Genomic DNA, 15,705 nt, shown 5'->3' on the forward strand with positions numbered 1-15,705 from the left:
AATAGCAATAATAGTCAAATGTTTACGTGCCTGCACAAAAAGATTTGGATGCTGGTAGATTTAGTTTTGGATTGTTTGTATATCCTACCAAATAAACCTCACATCCCATTCAATGCAATAGAACTTAAGCAATAATTCTACAAAATAGTTAACTGGCAGAGAAAGGTGGATTTAAGACCATATTTAATGTTCTGTGGTAGAGTGGAAAACACAACTTTATTAGCACAAGAATAATGTGATTTAAGATAAACCTAAGACAAGATGCCAAGAAAACTGTGTAGGACATATTTCAGTACACACAAAATTTCTTGCCTTAATAATTTCTTTAACTTCAAGATTTGCATTTGACAGTTAAATGCTGTAATTTTGTGAGACTCACTAGATTGTTTTATTTTCCTCTTTTTATAGAAATTCCTGCTCTCTGATACCATTCCTGAGGAATTCTAGGTCTATCACAATGCTGCAATATCCATTGCTAACTAATGCTCTGTCCTTGAGATGCTTCCAAACTTGGCAGTGCAAGGAGCCATTCCCAGATTCTTCTGATAAAAAATTTGATCTGACAAATATCTTCTTCTCTATCTGACCAGTTTGGGACTGGACCTGTGAATTGAAAAAGTGAATGAAAATATGTGAGCTCAAAGTAGCCTGAGTTTCTCCTCACTGCTGCATAAGGAGGGGAAGTTTGTGAGCTCTGGATGTACCACGGGCACCAAAAATGTTGCTACAGAATGCAGCCCTTGCCAGTTTGTGCAAAGTGGTAATGAGGACCCAAGACATTCTGCTAGTCCAGCCTGCAGGGTCACAGTCTCTGAGCAACTGCAGATCCCTACAGCTACTCTTTAATTCTCTCATTTAATCCTCTCACCCTTGTTCCCAACTAAGGTAAGCAGGAAAAAAGCACCAGAAAAAATAACACAGAATAACAAAATATTTTTTGTTTGATTTTGGTTTTTTGGGGTTGCTTTTTTTGTTTGTTTGGTTGGTTGGTTGGTTTTTTGGGTTTGTTTGGGGGGTTTTGTTTGTGGTTTTTTTGTTTGTTCTTTTGTTTTTGTTTTGTTTTGTTTTGCATTGTTTTTGCTGTATCCTCTCTGTCTTTGCATGGAAGTTAAACCAACAGGCTGAAGCACTGCTCAAGAGAGAAGCAAGAACACAGATTCCATCTGTGATTCTGTGACTTCACAGGGTAATTTCTGTCTGTGCTTACTTGAGTCTAGGAAAAATCACTCACAAAGAGATCAATTGGTGCCCACAAATTATATAAGAGAAATGCAGATAAAGAAATACACATTTTAGGCAAGGAGGTGGTGAATGTTTAAAAACAAAAGCCACTCCCCTGTGAAGTAACCTGGCATTACTTAATAGCAGATCTGTGCATAAGCTTTGAATCTGATGTTTCCATGTCCCATGGCTCAAACTTGTAAAAAGCTGGCCCTGAAGACAGGCTGGTGATTTCAAGCTGCCTTTGAGAAGCAGAAGCTCCCCATGGGGCTTATTTCCTGATCCACTGAGGTCTCCATGGATGGTTCATTGCCTTTTCACCCCCTGGTAGGAGGTAACACGCTGCTCTTCTTGGGAATCACTGAAAACCACAGCCCAGGGTTCTCTGAGCTGACTCATCCACAGCTCCATAAACACTGCCATAACCAGTTGTATTGCTCAAAGATTGGAATTGTTCCAGCCTGTTGGTTTCTTTTCCACACTAAAAGGGTATTTAAATTAATGTTGTTTGGCACAAACAGTAGTTGAAATAATTTCTTGCTCTCTCACAGCCTTGTTTGTGGTGCAGCATAGCACTCTGTGCTGTCTGCTGTGGCTGCTTCCTCAACAGACTGCTCAGTGGAAAAGAAAATGCTACAATCAATGTCATCCAAGGGAAAATAGCATGTTTTTTGAGTCTTCATCTACAAGGAGAAGCCAAACTTCAAATATTTTTGCATTGCTTTTCCACATGCAGCCTTAAACTGTAAGGGTTATAAAGAAGAAAGTGAATTTTTCCTTCTACAGCATTAAGTTTAAGAAGGATACAACTATGCAGTACCTAAATTACCTGAGGAAAAAAACTGATTTTTTTATATAAAACATGAAATTATAATTAAAGGCTAATGAACTTTCTTATCAGAAGGGACTAATCAGCCTGACTTCTCTGGGGGAGGACTAGTAGAGTCAGTTCGAAATAACTCATGCCAAAATGCAAAATCTCTTGAAGTCAATACCACCCCTCTTTTTCTTCCATACTTAGCAGGTCCCCTGAGCCACCTCTTCAGTGAAAGTTTTTAAATTTCAGTTTGAATGTACCTCATATTTCTTGGTCAGACATCCATTTCAGAGGGACAGTACAATCACTTTTGTGTGTATATGTGTGTGTGTGTATATATATATATATATATATATATATATATATATGTATGTATGTATATATATATATACACCCCAAAATGATGGCAGGTTCATTCCATATGTTAGGCACAAAGAAGAATGTGAAATGCTTCTCTGCATCCCAGTAAAACAGTGAGAAGGCAGAAAAAACTTGTGCTGGTTCTGTGAATGTTATAATTGTGAATTGTTTTACTGGATGTAAGGTTACATTTGAGGGTGTCTCTGCTTTGTGTTGAATCTTTTGGTTACCTGTAAGGGCAGACATCTGTAACCAAAATCTTCACTCTGTCCAGCCCCAGGTGTGTTTCTTGGTTGATGCATGGGATAGGAGTCATCTTTTATCCCTGTGTGTCCATAGATTATACAAGCATGATTTCCTGTTTTCTGTCTCAAAACATCCCTACCAAAGATTCAGCAAGCCTGGCTTGTTTCCAAAAAACATCCTTTGTGAGAATTAAAAGAGAATGTTTGGAACACTATATAATAAAAGCAAACAAAATACAGAAGAAATAATTTTTGATCTCAGCAAGAGCTGGAAACAAAAATAAATAAAGACCAAGTGCTTCTTAATGAAATTTCTCTGCAGTGTGCACAGAGCAGAAAATAAAATAATTTTGTTGGTTCTATTATCATTCTTGAAAGCACAACACAGAGCACTGCTGATATGGTACAGGTCCATCTGCCAGCTGGGGAAGAAGAAAAGAAAAAGCAATTAAGAACATTATAAATTTGGTTTGTTGCTCTGGGCTGGAAAGATCCAGTTAAGCATGCTGTGATTCAGAACAGAGAAGTACAGGAGACAAGCCAAGAGAGAATTTCTCTTGATATTATCACTTGACCTGTTTCCATTGCCTTGCACAGCTCTCCCAGCCAAGGATATATCTGTAGCCAAATCACCACTGGCTCTCAAGGCTAAAATCTGACAGTCCATGTATAAATCCACACTCCTGAGGATGTGTGGGCTAAATACCAGCCTGGACAACTTATTATTCCATCTGACCCTGTGAAAGAGCACCATTCTGCACACCTCACTGAAGACACCCAGCCCTGATTTCTAGAGCAGGGAACTAGGTGACTATTTCAATTTGTCCTACTCCTTCTACCATCACCTTCTTGACACAAATTTGCTTGATGTGTGAAACCAAGGAGTAAAAGTAACTCCTGCTCTAAATAGGCAGTGAGAAATCCATACCTCTTCCAGAAAGAAGGCTGAGAATTAATTGTCTTGCAAATGGTCTTGTATGTTTTGTCTGTTTGTCAAATGTCAATTAACTGGCACTGGCTTTTTGTCTGGGGACAACACCAAAGAGTTGCTTTCATTGCACCTTTTGCTCTCTGGTTTTGGTAATCTCAGTGTCCTTTCTTGGTGATTCTGCACAGGACTCCACTGGTATGCACATAAAACAGCAATGGGAAATGAGTCTATGAGAAATGAATCTAGACCACATTACTCTTAAGTAAACACATCAGCAGCTGGTACAGGTCTAGCCAGACACAGCTCCCTTGAAACCAAAGCTTATCTTTATGTGTCACTGTAATCTGGAGGAAATGAACACAAGAGAGCTCTAAAGTTATATTTGCTTTACAGCATCTGTCCTTGCAAACTGATGATGTAGAATAACCCATTTCTCTGGGTCTCCTTCTGGTTCCACTGTTCCCAGAGCTACCGTGACACGGTGCCCTGCGTGTGTCTGTGAAGCACAGCCATTGAACCTGCTACCACTGCCTTAAAATCATTGCACTGCTGTGTGTAATGAGCCTGCACTAATTGCACTGACCTGCAGTTATTTTTGTAGGCAGCATGACTCGTTTTTCCATCCCTTCTGTCTCTCACCTGCTTGGTGTGCAGCCAGAGCTCGCACGCGGGCAGCGCCCTGTGCCAGGATCTGCCTCGTCTGCCAAGACACCAGCAGGCACAGTGTACCACTGGGTCACAGCTTTGGGCAGGAGCAAAGCAGTCATCTGCCTGCATTTAAATAGCTCTGGTGGCTGGAATAATGTCAGGCCACTGTAGGCTTGGTGGGGTTTTGCAGCCGGACTCTGGGATGTACTCTGGGCTGGCTTAGTCCTTCTTTTCATGCTCATGTACTACACAGAGGGGGCAACAACAAGTTCATGCTGGCCAACAATGGTGACCACAGCCATCAGCCACCCAAACCAGTAATAACTTGGAGAATGCCATGTGCAGAGAACCAAGAATCAACCTGCCAGCACTCAGCTGAGCAGCTGCAGGCTGGGCACAGCCTTCAAGACTGATATTGCTGCAATCTGGAGTGAAATTTGTGCCAGATTATCTCCATTCATTGAGTGAGAGAATAGAAAAAATGGCCATTTTAATAAGGGTGGAATTAAACTTGAATACAGAAAAAATTAAACTAGCTGTCTAAATGGAATACATTTTTATAGTGTTCCCAGTGGTTTATAAATCATCACCAGCTAGTTTGTGTGGAAGCTTTTTGTGAAAAGCTGATCTTCTCTTATTGCAAGCATTTCACTCCTGTTCTATGGGAAAAAAAGGTTTGGGTCCATTTGTAGAACAAGCTTAGAAATACAATTTTGTGGAGAAATGGTGGGATTTTTGAGACAGAGCAATAACAAAGAAACCTCAGATAGAGAAGGTAGAAAAAGGTCATTAGTTCCCCAAAACAAATCTTATGACTCTGGAGATGTTGATTTGCTCTCATCTTTTGTATGGCACTGGAGAAACCAGAATTTGTTTTAAAATATAATGATAAAAATTCGAAATAAATTTAAAGGGTAAAATTAGAGGCAGATATGTAAAGAGCAATGTTGTACCTTTGAACTGGTAAGTTTAGCTAAAAGACATTTTGCCTATTCTTTTAATTTGCAATTTGAAACCTGTTTAAATGCATCACTAAACATTTTTGTTGACTTGATAGATGCTACTATTTCTTATTTAGTAAATTAATGAGCTGAGGCATAAAGTGTGTAGCTGAGACAGGTGATGAACATGCTAGAGAACAGAGTAATCTGTAGCACTAGTTCCTGAGTGAGAAAGGACCTGACCTATGGCTGGCAGGGATTGAGAATCTCATGGAAAAATCACATGGGTCACTAGAAGAGGTGGGAATGATCTCAGGATCTTAAGAACTGGGTTTGACTCTGAAAGCAGCTGAAAAGAATGCAAATATTCTACTGGCCTGAGTGGGTTGCTTGAGGTCCTCACAATTTCATCCATTTCAGCAGAATGTAATTCAACAGTTTCTAGTGGAGTTATCTGAATGGAAATAAAAGGCATCTCTGACTGCACAAACCCCTAAAATAATAAGTTTTATAAATTAATGCTTCAACCAGTTCAGCATCCAGTGTTGAATGGTATTTCACTCATAAACAAGCAAGATAGTATTTCTGAAATATTATTGGCGTGGAAAAGAGATAGACTATTTAGAAAAATATAAGGAAATTGTGCTAATTGGTCCAAAAATGCAATTTTATCCTGAGATATCCTTCTTATTAATTATTAATAAGTTATTTTATTAATTCCTAGTAGATGTAGGTTTAAAATGGAGTGCTGATTTGTTTAATAGAATTTAGTAGAATGAAGAAGCACAAAAATAATTAGTTTTGTTGTCTTCCATTTTAATGTTCCATTGCTTTATTGAGAGTTTATTGTTTGAACAGGTTGTTACAGTGCATTGCTTCAGCTACTTTAATGCTTTGATTTTGTAGTAAATTATATTCCAAGAATAGAATGCTTCTATTTTTTCCAAATTTACTAATTTAAGAATTCATTACATTCAAAATGTCTCTCATTTGAGCAAGAGATCAGTAATTTTATAGCAAAAAAACTTATTGAACATGAGATATAAAAATTCTAAGCATGTTTTTATTGTATTTGTATGTAACCAAGTAAACTACTTGAAAATAAATATGAATATTATGGATAGATTTTTGTTGTTCCTTTTTTTCTTCTCAAATGATTATTTCGAACACCAGATACTTAACTCCTTAATTCTTTTACAAAATCCAATAGCTGAAATTAAATTATGTTCCTAAATGGTAGCAGTAATCAATATCCAGAGCTATGAGTGGATGCTCATTGACACAGATAATGCCATTTTCATATTGCCATGATGTTGGTCCAGATGTTCACATGTCAGTTGTAGGCATTGAGGAGGTGGATTGGGAAACTCAAGCAGATCAGGAGCAACAGTTTTCAGCAGGCTCTGGAGTGACTGTAAATCCATGAGGTTATCTAGGACCTATTACTTCAGCTCTGCCGTTTAGTGCATGTTCCTACCATGCACAAAATCCCATCCCCAATCATTATTTCAAAATGATCCTTTGTGCACATGGAGAGTGTGGGCATCATTAGGGATTTCTGAGGACTTAAAGGAAAATAAAATCCAGTGTCCTGTTTCCTAGACATTCAATGTTTCTGAAGGAAGAAGAAAGGTAATTTGAAACTGTTGTTCTATTCATAGATGATCTAATATCACAGGCTGGGTGCATACAAATTTTTATTAAGTTCTGGCTGGTGTGTTCCATGTCTGGTAAATTGCTCTTGGTCAGATCCAGGTGTACTGAAGAGCTTGGTTGCTTTAGGATGTGAGTGTAAATGGCAAAACTCATTCTATGAGCTTCATTATTTCTGGAGTGAGGCTTCTCATCCAGCTTATTAATGTACCTGATTTTTATTATCTTTTCCTCAATAAAAGCCTCTTTCTTAATAGGTATTTTGACACTGAGGTTTAATGGCATTTAAAAAGATGGCAGAGCCAGGCACAGAAATTGCAAGTCATATGTATTAAATTGTTCAGTCACGAAAAGATCATTCCCTCCTAAAAATGGAATCTCTCCTGTTCTTTTTCCATTTAGGTTTCAGTTTTTGCTCTGGTAGCTTGAATGTAATAGTCTGGATAAATTTCTTCTTGCTTTTAGAGATGATTTTTTTTTTTTCTGCTTGTCTCCAAACTAGGAGAATGAGAGAGACAGCAGCTAGAGAATCCCAAGAACATTTATGTTTTTTGAGCACTTATGAAATCTGTATCAATCAATTTGATAAAACAAAATCTTCCAGCATGAATGCCCCTAATAGTACATTACTCTATGGATAGCTATTCCTTTATTTGTACAAACCACTCTGCCTTTGAAAACACACTGGATCACCATACTGATATAAAATTTGACCAGGTGGCCTCCCAGTTCCAAAGGAAAAATCAGGTCAAACTTCTTATTGTCAAGATTCTACTGGCTTCTATTCTTCTCTGCCTCATTGACTTGAGTCAGTAATTCAGATAAGACTTCTCCTGTGGATTTATAACAGAATATTTTATCTTTAAATTTCTTTTCAATATACTTTGCAGTTGCAAAAAGTTCTCTACATATGCATGTATTTAAGCTGACATTAATTTTCATAACGAACATGAAAATGTAATATACATAGCTCAAGCTCGTTACTGTGCTATTTTAAAAATTTTCATAACCATATTTGTGCTAAACTTTTTCTTAACGACCTGCATTAGTTACAGACAGTGATATGCTCTTGCTGGAGGCAGAGGAAGCCCCAATTTTTCTGATGGCCTGAAGCTTTTCACCCTGTGGATGCAAAGGGGTTGGGGATGTAGCCCATACATTTTTCCACCATGTGTGGAGCAGTACAAACTTCATGCATGTGTTCTCCTCTTGGAAACGACTGTCTGGTTAGCACATGTTTTCTAGCTCTGAAATGCTGCACTTCTGCAATATGTTCTCAGCATAATTCTGGATGAGTGCCTGTGTGAAGGAGTAATGTGATCTTCAGAATAGATTAATATGAATGGCAGCACTTTGGAAGCAGAGATCGGACAGACTTGTGAGGGATTTTCATTTCATTTGCAGGAATTATTTGTAGTCATTACTCATTTTCCAGGGTGTTGCACCACTTAATGCAAAAGCCTATCTTTCTGCTGGAGGATGGGCTTGTGAGAGGATTTAGTCTTGTACAGTAAGCAGCACAACTTGCTTTTCTCCTTGGTGATTCTATGGTGGTCTCTAGGCTCTTATCACCTGGATATGGACTGGCCAATCAGCTTGTTTTATTGTAAGGACAGATGTAATTAGAGCATTGAAAATAATCTTATTTGTGTTTAGACTGTGAAGCTTCTTTACAAGTCCTGGCAAACTGCTGTGAAAAGGGAAGCAGAATCACAGAATTAACTGCTTTGGGATAGACTTCAGTTACCCTCTGTCCAGCCTCTTCCTGCAAGCAGGGTCATCTGTGAGTTCAGGCCAGGCTGCTCAGAGCTTTACCCATGTGAGTCTTGAACTCTCCAAGGCAGAAGAAGCTCTCCAAGCAGTCTGGTTTCCTGACTGTCCTCAGTGAAATTTCTTTTCCTATATCCAGCTGGAACCTATTCTTTCAATTTATGACTCCTGCCTGTCATTCTCCTGCTGTGCATCACGCTCAAGAGCCCATCTCAGCTGCTTGATAAACCCTCCAGGTAGGCAGGACCAGGCTGCTGAGACTGAAGCTGTCCATCACCCAGAGCTGAACAAGCCCAGCTCCCTTCAGCTCTGCTTGCAGAGTCCTCCAGCCCTGACCAACTTGGTGGCCTCCACTAGACTTTTCCAAGTTTGTCCATGACTGTAGATACTAGGAAATACTGAAGAAATAATTGCAGAAACAACATCTTGAACTTGTGTTTGTCACTTGAATGTTTTTATACCAATTCTTTCTCTTGCTGTTCATTGAGCAAGAACCTGCCACTTTTAAGAAAGCAAAATCTATTATCACTCCATAATATGCATTGCTTATAAGAGCTATCCTCTTGGAATTTCATTAAAGACATTACACTCATTTTTCCTACAGTGTCTTCTTTTCATCTTCTTTGCCAAACTCCATGGATGGCAGACACTTTTCAGGATTAATGAATAGTGATAATATCATTAGTCACTATCTCAAGATCCAATAATCCTTTAAAGGAGTGATGTGAAAGTCAATAGGTAAATGAGAAAAGGCTTTTAAATTGCTTCCTGTCTCTAACAAGTCAATAAAGGCCCTCAGTGGGAGGATGAGCATCTCTGTGTTTCGGTGTAACAGCAGCTGAGGACTCTCAGGGTAGGACACAAGGACACACAAGAGACAGGAATGTTTCAAGCTGCTTCCAGGCTGACCTGCAAAAGAGGTATCTTTTCAACTCAGGGTGGCAAGCTGCATGGAAAGGATAGTGCCTTCTCTGTCTTTATTCCTAATTGACATCTGAAAAATCGTGTCTGAGCTCTACCTTACCACCACTATTAACGGAGGAATTGCAGATCTTACCAAACTGGGAGGAACAGTTGCTACACTGGAGTACAGACCAGCTGGTTATAAAGACCTTGAACAGCTTTGTCTCCTTCAGAATGGGGTAAATGGGATTGAAGAAGTGGGCAATGATGTGGAAGTTGAAGAGCTGGGCTGGCATGAGCAAAATACTCAAGTCTCATTCCAGCTGTTTGCATCCCCACACCTTTGGCTGTGGAGCTTTAGGATTAAAGTAGGATTAAAACATCAGAGAAAAGTAAACTACCATGATGGTATAATGAAATAATTCTGCTTGTTTAGAAGAAAGGCATGTTCCTCACACATCTCCCTTTCTGCAGAACTTTTCCTTGACAGTTTGAAGCAAAGCTCCATTATTCCATGCAGCTGAAAGTGGCCCTGTGCTGCACTTGGGGCTCTCTCCCTGCAGAAAAAGGTGCCTTTTAATTTCTGAAGACTAAATTATCATGTCAGCTTCTCAGGACATTTCCCTCCCTTCTTCTTCCCTAGGCAATTTAGTTTAAAATTTAGCTTTGCTGGAATTGCCCAAGAGTAAGTACACATTGGGAAAGCTGGGACATCCCTGAAGTCCAACCTGAAAGGTGATTTTTGTCAATGCTTTAGGAACAAGAGCTGAATGGGGACTAATCCCTGTATAGAGCAGAGCTCTCCTGCTGCCAGTCAGCAGGTTGGATTTGCCTAGGATGAGTCTGCTGGGCATGTGATTTTGCTTAGGGAGGGGAGTTTAAAGATTTCTATAGCAGTTTGTGCAGCCACCTACCAGTTCCTTTGTTTGTGCATGTCCAGGCACCAGCATTAGACACCAGCACACCCAAATCTATCTCAGGGCAGGGAATGGAGAGTTTGGATCCCCCTTCCATCACCAGGACAGTAAAAAACCAAAGCCCTTTCAACACTCATTTGTGAAAATCCGGGAATGCCATCTCTTAGTATCCACTTTTCTTCAAGGGAAAGCAATAATGCTTATATCTACCTCTTACTTAACATTACATCCATGAACTTCAGAGGACTTGGCATTGACAGATACTTTTATAACCGATTAAATAAATAAACTGGTGTTCTCTTCATTTATCTCACAAATCTCTAAAACCAATTAGCACTTCTCTTAAGATCAGAAAACAGAAATTAGTTGTTATCTCACAGAGGTTTTAAAGAAGAGGCATTCACTCTAGAGATTTATAATGCCATCCCTGACCCTGGATTACTTGCTAGCAATTAAACCATGTGTTTAAGTTCCTTTACTATTAGGAAACATGTTAGAATGGAAGAATGCTTTTTTGTCACATCCTGTACAAAAATATTCTTTTAATTCATAAGCCACAACCTTACTGCAGTCTCCTTGGTTTTCTTGCAGGTACCCATCAGAAATAACCACAAAAGACCAGGATATCAATGAGAATAATACAGTGGGTTTATTTCATTGCTCTTACTGGTGTTTTCAGTTTCATTGATACTTTTTCTGTAGGACTCACTAACAAGAATTACCAGCTGGAAATTAAAGGAACAGGATATATAGCCATAAATTTTCATGAACATGTAATATCTTTCTGTGCTGGATTTTTTTTCCAATTAAGTGTGTCAGGTCTGTCCAGGTTGTGGAAGAAATAGCAGAATGTCAATTTCATTCTGAGGTAAATGGGTAAACAGGGATTTGGGAATAGATTGAGGCTCATTAAGGAGTTGGCTTCATACCTTCATGTTGTCAACCTCTGGATTATAAATGGGTGACACTCTGCCAATAAACATTTTCAGCACCATACAGAAAGTAACTAGCAATAGAAAAAATATTTTGGACATAAATTCAAAGGAGAAACATCTAAATATATGTTAGCTATAGATATGCCCAAAGGTGAATTTAATTATTAAAAGATTCTTCTGTTACAACTGTAGTAAACTTTTCTGAAAGTACTTAAAAATATTTTTCATCATCCTGCAAGACTTACTGTATTAATACATATATATATATATATATATAAACATGCTCACATACTCTTATGCACTACATACTCTTATGCACTATCACTTCTCACGTTGACTTTGTTGTTAGCAAATGACTGGCAGTGCTAAGAGTACTGAAAGGACTTTCATCATATTGAATTAAAGTCACTCAAAGGAAATTGGAAAACGGAGCTTTTTGAGAAGACAGAATGGAATAAAAAATGTGAAGCGTCTTTCACCCCCTTCCTTTTGCCTCTCCATTTTGTAGTGTCTCTCTCTGTACTGATTTTCTTTATTCTGCTTTCTATTGCCTTTCTAAATCCTGTGCTACTCCCACCTATTCTCCTCTGCTAACTAGCAGTATGTCCTTTCATGTTCCCATCAAGCCTGGACAAGTGGCAAACCCTCTCTCTCTCATGCACACTGCCTTTTCTCATTGTTCTTAGCTGATAAAGGGCAACTGTGGTGGCTTTTCAAGACATTTGTTTCAGATGGGATTTTTCAGGGTGATGAATCAGACTCATTTTGTTCTCCAGTCGCTGCACTGCAGCTTTGGTGTTTCTGTTCTCCCCAGTAACACGTCAATGATGATATTTTTCTGCAGTGTAACACCATGCCAGGCAGTCTGATGGAGGGAAAGGTTCACGGCACAACTACTACCAGGTGTTAATGCTATTTTGACAGTAGTGACATCTGTGTCTGTCACTCCATCTCTAATAAACAGGACATGATGTCACACCCTTTCTATGCAGGGACAGAGTGTGGACTAAAGAATATGGTGCTAAACTTATGTGTGGCACTAAACATCATAGAGCTGCACCACTACTTGAGCTTCATCTGATTCATCTTATGATAAAAAATGAGCACACAGTAATTGAGTAAATGTTTGCAAATATTTTGCCACTGAATTTAAATCACAGATTTATTGCAATAATAAACATGAGAGTGCATCTTGATAGTTTGTTAATTGAGTTGTGTGGGTGGTTAGCCTTTTATTTTTATTCAGATGATTTTGTATGTGAAATCACATTATTCAGTTATTTAGTCTGTAGTAAGAATGCTGACCGTGGTCATCAGCTATCCCAAGTGATCTTCACTCCTTTTGAAATCCCAGGACAATAACATCAGAGTTATTACACAGTTTTGTTTGTTCAAGTTGAATATTCATGAGAAGCTGTCTAGAGAAAGCTAGGAAAAACACTTCTGTTAAAATGCTATGAAATTTGTGGCGTTAGAAGCAATCTTTAAGTATTATAACAGAGCAAAATTTGGTATTGACATGGTTTATGAAAATGCCACTCTAACACTCCACTATCAATATTAAAACCTGGAAGGTAAATCTCCTTGAAGACCAAGAAAAAAGTTAATTGGCTTGACCTAGCCTCATCTGCTGGAACACATTAACCACACTGTTCCCAATCATTGTTGAGAGACTCTTGAATTTACATTTCCAGAATAGGAGATGACAGCACAGTTTATAGTGCTGTCTCCATTCACATGATGGATCAGGAACTTGGAGAGGAAGGCTTTTCAGGGTGGGAGAACAGAAAGAGGAGCTGTGCAGACTCAGTTGTGTGGTTGCTCTGTCAGGACTATGGGCTGCAGGAGTCAGGGCTATAGGAGGTGCTGGAGTGTCTCTTGCATTTTGGAGAACATTCTGCTCCCATGGTTATTTCTGATCCAGTGGCAGAACACATGGCCCTCTGCTGATTTTTATCTGATTTTCTATTGACACAACTGGCACAAGTCCTCCTTTGATCTGTGAGATCAGAAGCAAATGTTGGGTGATTTAGCTTGATGGTTTGAGGACAGGATTTGGTAATGCTAGGTGTATAGCTGAACTCAATGTTAAAGGTCTTCTCCAACCTGAATGGTGCTGTGATTTACAGGTAGGGGCCCAGCAGCCAGATCCAGGCACCCCCTGATCTAACAGGGAAGCTTCAAAGTCATCCCATCATGTTGTGTCACAGACTGTGGGACCATCCTTAATACCATGTGATTAGGGTACATTTATTCACATCTGATAGATATTTTTTTCTAACCAAGCAGCAAGGGAGAAACTCATCCTATGAATCTTTTGTAGCAGAAAACTATTCAGCTGCATGGCTTTTCTTTTTGTTTTTTTTGGGTTTTGTTTTTTGTTGTTGTTGTTGTTGTTTTTGTAAAACAAGACCATTCTCTTTGTTTTTCCTCAGCAGAGTGCTCTGTACCTCACCATGTGATTACAAACTCAGGAAGCAGACAGCAGAGAGCAGAAGTGAAGGTTCAGGTCAGCATTAAGACTCTGTGTACTCTCAGATCCCTCTGGAGTCAGCTGAGATCAACTCAAAGCTGATGGAGCCCAGCAGACAGCCAAAGTTCCAGGAAACATGTTCAAGCAGACACAGGGGCTGGAGATTCATTTGCCCAAACACAGACATCTATTATCAGTTCAGGTGCTGTGAAGCACCTTTCTTGGCATCTTGAGGGCACTTCAGAAAGGCTCATGTGTTCCCTAGAGTGTATTTGCCATCCCTTGCACATGTCTCAGACAGCTCACCCTGCCTGGAGGTGCTCCTGGACAACTGCTTAGAGTGGCTGTGGCTGTTCTTGAGCAGAGGGATTGAACTGGGGAGTTTCAAAAGGTTTCTTCCAACCTAAATGATATTATGGTCTCAGCTAGAAACATACTCCAATGCATTGGGCACCTGAAAATTCTACTCTGCTGATATCCACTGACAGTGATTCAGCTTGATTCATTTGAAGATGTTTAGGAATTTCATACCCTGAGATGCTCTTCCTGGGGCAGACCAGCACTTATGGGAAATATGAATAATTTCATGCCAGGCCAGGAGGGACACCCTCACCATCCCAGCTACACTGGGTACTAACATTTGAATGACTGACTTCTCAGTAGTCACATCCTTTGAAATATTGTGTAGCCAAGAGTCCAGGTGGCAAAATCTGCACATCCAAAATTAATTCCTTCCATGGCAAGATAATTCCTTGCAATGATATTGTTCATGTCCTTAGAGTATCCTACACTTAGCACTTTATGCTTTTGTCTGCTACATTAACAAGCCCCTCAGCTAACTGGAACTTCCATGCTAGGCTGGTACCAGGCCATCTCTAAACCTTTTCTTGGGCAAACTAGGGGGAAATAAACCAACAAAACCAACAAAATCAACAACAAAAACAAAATAAAAAACAAAAACAAAAACAAAAAAAAAAACAAAACAAAAAAAAAAAAACCACAAAAACAAAAAACAAAAAAACAAAAAAAACCAAAAACCAAAAAACAAAAAACAAAAACAAAAAAAAAAACCAAAAAAAAAAAAAAACAAACAAAAAAACCCCCCACCCTTCTTTTTATTAAGGCAGATCTTTCAGATTGCAGCCTTTAATTCCTTCAGCCTTTACCATGAAAGTTTTTTGAGTCATTAAATACTAAAGTATTAGAAGGTCCCCGGAATGTCAGAGGATATGGCCTACTGTGATGGTGTGTGTCTTGTCACTTGATCAGAATGAGGCAGATGAGCCAGCAATTGAACTCTGGTGACCTTTCACTGGAGTAACCATTATTTCCCATTAAATTGTAGCAATGGTACAGTCTGAACAGGAGAGAAAGCAGAGGAATTTAATTAACAATGGAAAAAACTGTTTTCACTATTTATATGTCTCTATTTATAAAGAAAGCAATACCTAGAGACATGCATCCCAAGTGTCCATCACCCTCCCTCACTGACTGTTCAGTAGGCAGAATTCTCATTTTTTTGTACAAAACCTTTTCTCACACAGTGATAGTGCAGCACAGGGGCACGCTCCATACATTTCCTGTGCAGAAGAGAAGTTGCAGCACTGAGTTGCAGATGAGGGTCCTTGGGTAAAACCTCACTGTAAGGCACATTTCCAGTCCTGCAGCCCACTGCCAAGATCCTTGTCTTCCCACTGGGAGTGGTTTCTCCTCATCACAGAACCAATGCACAGAAGATCCTTTGTTTTTTGTTGCATTCTCTGTCTTGGATTGATGTAGCAGTGAATTAGGTTGAAATCTGGGATTTCAGATTAGTTTGTTGTACTCCACTTCTAATTGTAGGCTTCCCAAGAATCAGCAGTGTTGGACTGCACCATAATATATTTGCCTT

This window comes from Oenanthe melanoleuca, chromosome 3 (genome assembly GCF_029582105.1).
Source record: "Oenanthe melanoleuca isolate GR-GAL-2019-014 chromosome 3, OMel1.0, whole genome shotgun sequence".
Classification (NCBI taxonomy): domain Eukaryota; kingdom Metazoa; phylum Chordata; class Aves; order Passeriformes; family Muscicapidae; genus Oenanthe; species Oenanthe melanoleuca.